Genomic DNA, 4,326 nt, shown 5'->3' with positions numbered 1-4,326 from the left:
TTGAATGAAAGATCACCAGGCCAGGTGATCTGTGTTCTTCAATGTGCCGAGTGGCCATCAGATTTTGTATGTGCATATGACATATGTTCCTGTATGGGTTCCTGAGCCTGTGTATTCACAGCAGCGAGAGGAGCATTTCAGGCATCCTGCTTGACCATCAGATTCCTTGACACAGGCTTTCTTACTGAGCCTGGAACTAGGCTGGCCACTTCTCCAACTTCTCCCCCCACAATCCTGGGGTTTGGGGTGTATGAGAGCTCATGTCTGACATTTTCTGTGCAGATGCTGGAACCCCAACTTGAGTCCTCATGATTGCCCAGCAAACATTCCTACCCACTGCACCATCGCTCCAGCCCTGCCTTTGGATCTTGGAACTGAAGCTCTTAACGTCTGAGCTTGTATCTCACTGACCAGTGGACTCACAGGAGCTGGGCAGGCCTGGTTTCCAGATGTAGTCCCAGCTCTGGGTCACCTTGAATGACTTACCAATCCACCCTGCCAGTCTCTGCTTGTATGAGAAAGGAGACCAATATGACCTTCAAAAGAGGTCTCAAGAAAGCCACATGTAGGGCTGTGGACACAATCAGGCCTTGTAGAAGCTAAATAGATACCAAAAGTCTGACTGTGAATCAATCAAAATAGGCAACCAGGTTGGGTTTTAGAAAACTGAGGTGTCACCCTGCTCAGACAGTGGCAGGGCCCAGTGGTGGGATGCTGCCTCAGGGTGAACCAGATATACCCAAGTTCATCTCATTTACTGTGCGTGCCCAGGACCCCAGAAGAGAGAACAGAAACCAACCCCAGCCTCGTCTTTATATTCAGCATTTCCTCAGTGTGAGAAGGCCTTAGCTTGAGAAAAGTTCATCCTGTGTTGTCGGGGCCCCAGTGGCCTCTGGGATCCCATTCTGCTCAGATGAGAGCGCTTTTTTCAAGCTGTCAGTGGGGGTGGGGGAGATGACAAGGCCTTAATGTAGTCAACTCATCATTTTTTCATGGTGCAGGAGGCTGCAGGCGGCTGCTTGGCTGGAGAGGGAAGATGGAGATGCTGTCTTTCGTCTTTGCCTCCTCCCTGATGGCTTGACGTCCTATCCCCAGTCCTTGGGAACTCTTTCACATAAACAAGCCCCATGCTCCCGGGGTTTCCTGAGGCCACTGGCTGGATGCTAAAGAGGGCACAGAGGTCTGATGCCATTAATCACCCAGACGCAGCACTAGCAGATTCTTAACCCAGCTGAGAGCTCCCTCCCACGTGCCTGCCCGGAGAGAATGAATCTGTCGATTTTCTCTCTGTGATTCAACCAGCAGCTAATATTAACATGGCTTCAATCATTCAGACTCCCAGAAGTCAAGGTTCTGCTGGCTTTCCTACGAATGAGCCACCAAATTTAGCTAGAAATATCTTCTATTTAAATAAAGACTATGCAACCATTTGGGGGAAATATGTATGTCAAGGTCTAGTTAATATCTGATTTCCCAGCTCCTCCCACAGTCCTGTACAACTCAAATACTCTAGTGAAAAGAGATTCTTGGCTGCTGGGAGGGAATCTCTTCTCCAAAGTGGGGGAAGCATCCAAAGAATCACCTTGACTGTGGTGTGAACATCTCAGCTGCTGCCTCCCCAGGGTGGCCCTGCGGTCCCCCTGGGCAGACTAGGCCAACGCAGGCAGCAAAAATCCTGCAGGGCTTGCAGTGCCGGTGCTAGATCCCAGAGTTTCTGATTCAGTAGGTGTGGAGTGAGGTCCTAGAATTTGCATTCCTGCCAAATTCTGCACTGACATTAATGCTACTGGCCCCCGGGGCCAGCTCTCTGGATCCGTTGGCACAACAGCACCTGTGCATTCGTTCTGGGGAACTCTCCGACTAGCAAGTACCCTCATACCTGACCTCTCACTATTTCTTGCAGATAGGCTTGTTGTTCAGCAAAGCTGGGCAGTTAGCGAATCTGGGAGCCTGGAGCTTTGGGCATCCATGTAACCCAGAGGTCCCAAGTTCTCCCAGACTCTACGGATCAGCTTCAGTCCAAGTAGCTGGAGTCTGCTGGCCTAGCACCTCACTTTCCTTGAGAGCTCTGTCCCCAGGGTTCTAACACTTGTCCTTAGCCATACTATCTCTCCTGGCTCTTGCCTTGTCAGTGTCTTGGGTAGCATGTCCTGCCTCCTTCACCCCTCAGGCAAGGTCCAGCAATATCTTCTCTGACTAAGAATACATTGCTCCTCTCACTGAAACACTCTATTGTGCACAGCTCAACCGTCATGCAGGGTGGGAGTTTCCAAGGAGTGTACCTTCAACCCTGTCTTAGTCAGACAAGAATGCTCGCTGAGGGTTTGATGCTCATCACCCCCTTGAAGGCTTGGCAAATTCTGTGTCAGGACTCCTACCCATTTCACCTCCCACTCCTCTTCCATTATCAGAGCCTATACTATAATCTACACTAGAAACTAACTCCAACCCTTTGGGCATCCCCAGTATAATCTTCAGGTGATAACTGTGACCTTGAGCTAGCCCCTTGGCTCTTCTGATTCAGTTTCTTTATCTGTAAACAGGGGTCATAATAGCTGGTCCACAGGATGGATGAGGGCAAATGAGCCAATGGAGGAGGTTGAGTAACTTTTTCACTTCCTGTTGCCGCTGTGGGTAGTCATCCCAATCACAAGGTTTTGGACATCAGAAATGGGTTCACTTGGAGTCCTGAGCAATGATCTGTACGGAGCCCAAATCAGAACGTTGTCAGGCCTGCTCCTTCTAGAACAGTGATTCTCAACCTTTGGGTCATGACCCCTTTGGGGGGTCAAATGACCCTTTGACATGGCTCACACATCAGATATCCTGCATATCAGATGCTTGCATTATGACTCATAATGGTAGCAAAATTACAGTTATGATATAGTAATGAAATAATTTTATGGTTGGGGGTCAGCACTATATGAAGAACTGTGTTGAAGGGGTGAAGCATTAGGAAGGAAGCTGGAGAACAACTGGCATGGAGGAATCTAGAAGAGATTCAGTTCCTTTTCTCTGGTGACTATGACATCCTCTGCTAAGGTCACATCTCTGATCTCTGCTTACCTTGTCATCTCTCCTTCTCTTCTGTGCCTCCTCCCTTTGTCCCCTAGAAGGATGCTTGGGATTAGAGTGAAGGGCAATCTCCTCTCCAGCGTAGTAAGTTGAGCACATCTCTAAAGTCCCTTCTGCTGCTGAAGGTAACACTCCCAGGTTCTGGGAATGAGGACCTGGCTATTTTAGGGAACTATTACTCAGCCCACCGCAGGTGCTTCCAGAAGCTCCATCAGTTTTTGTTACTATCCCTACCACTGCCATCATCACAATGCCTAATCCTCAGTTCTGCCCAAACAGTTTTCCTATGATCACCACGCAGTCAGCAAAGCGTTGGATTTCTATAGGGCCAAAGAGCACAGTTATGTAAGGCTTGAATAACTAATGTTCAAAATGGTTAGCCATTTATACCATCTACAAAATCCTTCCTCCCCATATGCGCTCCTGGCAGGAGGGAGGAATTCTCCATGGGGTTCCATAAAAGCCCCTCCAGGTGGACTTTTAACTAATGACTTCTCAGAGCAGGATGGTGCTCTAATGAGTCCTCTGAGCTCCCCGGGTGCAGCCCTGCACAAGGCTTCCTCTGGCCATTACATCTGAGATTTCTTTCAAGGACCTAGCTGAGCTCTGTTGTCCTCCTAGCTAACAAGAGCTGAGCGAAACCCCTGAGGCTCTGCCCCAGGGGACAACTCTGAATAAACAATTGCTGCCCTTGCGCCTGTCCACAGCTGTCCACACGCTCATGGGATCAAACTTTACCCAAGCCCTTTTTGGAACCCACACAGCTTATTATGGTCTCCTGTGGATACTGGATGCTGAAGGCTCTGAGTTACAGCTTCAATGATTAGTGCAAGGAATAGGCAGAGTCACGGCCCAGGTGGGTCAAGTCCTGAGCAAAAAGATGGCAATGTGTGATGCACCAAAAGCCAGTGAGATGTGTTGCCGCAGATGGAGACAAAAGAGTGTAGAGTCAAGGTGGAGAGAAAGATGGAAAGATGAGATATTATGGGATGAGATCTGGGGGCGTGGCTTTGGTAATGTGACTAAATCTGGACTTTTTAATACCAGGGCTCTTCTGAAGGATCTGCTCATCCCCATAAGAGTTTAGAGGCCACGAATACTCAATACCCACAAGGGTTCAGTTTTTCAAAATGCTTAAGACTCTTCCCATTGGGGAACTTATGCCCAGATAACCCTCTGAGATGTGTGCTGACCAGGTATCAACTATACCCAGATGGGTGCTTCTCTGTGGTACCATCCATGCATCCCCCC

The 4,326-nt window shown here is 48.9% G+C and overlaps 1 long non-coding RNA gene across 2 annotated transcripts in view; it reads left to right on the top strand.

Moving 5' to 3' along the window:
* Positions 1-1,428, top strand: part of LOC116095567 — a 10,106-nt gene extending 8,678 nt beyond the window's left edge. The window contains exon 5 of one of the 2 annotated variants that reach the window (XR_004120638.1): positions 1,002-1,428. This is a non-coding gene — a long non-coding RNA (uncharacterized LOC116095567). Of the gene's footprint in view, positions 1-282; positions 322-1,001 lie in introns of those variants that run through there. The other variant, XR_004120639.1, reaches the window with a different exon arrangement.
* The last annotated feature ends 2,898 nt before the right edge of the window (positions 1,429-4,326 follow it).

Source organism: Mastomys coucha, unplaced genomic scaffold (genome assembly GCF_008632895.1).
Source record: "Mastomys coucha isolate ucsf_1 unplaced genomic scaffold, UCSF_Mcou_1 pScaffold18, whole genome shotgun sequence".
Taxonomy (NCBI): Eukaryota; Metazoa; Chordata; class Mammalia; order Rodentia; family Muridae; genus Mastomys; species Mastomys coucha.
The sequence above is the reverse complement of the archived record's forward strand: the minus strand, read 5'-3'. Positions and strand labels throughout refer to the sequence as shown.